Source organism: Trypanosoma cruzi (genome assembly GCF_000209065.1).
Source record: "Trypanosoma cruzi strain CL Brener chromosome Unknown tcruzi_1047053448641, whole genome shotgun sequence".
NCBI lineage: Eukaryota > Euglenozoa > Kinetoplastea > Trypanosomatida > Trypanosomatidae > Trypanosoma > Trypanosoma cruzi.
The window spans coordinates 1-564 of record NW_891066.1 but is presented as its reverse complement, the minus strand read 5'-3'; the positions used below and the strand labels follow the sequence as shown (position 1 = coordinate 564).

The window sequence follows — 564 nt, the reverse complement described above, 5'->3', positions numbered from 1 at the left end:
CCCCCTCATTTTCGCTTCATGGCTGCTATTGCCTGCATCTTTGTTTTGTTTTGTGTTTTCTCTCTCTCGATCCTTTTATTCGCCTTTTTTCCGCGTATGCCGCGCTTCTTCCTGTGTTTTCCGGTGTTTTTGCCTTGCTCGCACACTCGGCTGCATTTGCTGTTCCACACTCGCCATGTGCGTCTTTTCCGCCCCCTGACGCCGTCCACGGCGCTATCCCGGGGCCGACGTCCCGGACCCTGACCCCTCCCCAGTGTGGCCTGGGAGGGGGGGGGGGGTTTTTGTACACGGTCCCAAGTGCCGCGAAGGACCCCTCATCAAAATTGAAAACCGTTGTGGAACACAACTCCTTTCAACTAACGCTATTATTGATACAGTTTCTGTACTATATTGGTACGCGAAGCTTCCAACCCGCCTCTGGCGGTTATGTTTGGTCAATTTCTTTTGACCGGGGTCTACGGACCCCTTTTTTTTTTTTTTTTTTTTTTTTTGGGGGTCTGTCCGCCATATATACATATACCCCTATATATATATACCCATATATATATAGCCCCGTACCCCCTC

At 50.2% G+C, this 564-nt stretch overlaps 1 non-coding gene across 1 annotated transcript, besides 2 other annotated features; it reads left to right on the top strand.

The window, feature by feature from the left end:
• Nucleotides 1–354: 354 nt before the first annotated feature.
• Tc00.1047053448641.10 lies at nucleotides 355–466 on the top strand. Its single transcript, XR_008254520.1, has one exon. It is a non-coding gene; the product is annotated as a spliced leader RNA (transcript).
• Nucleotides 467–491: a microsatellite.
• Nucleotides 492–506: 15 nt separating this feature from the next.
• Nucleotides 507–549: a microsatellite.
• Between the last annotated feature and the right edge of the window lie 15 nt (nucleotides 550–564).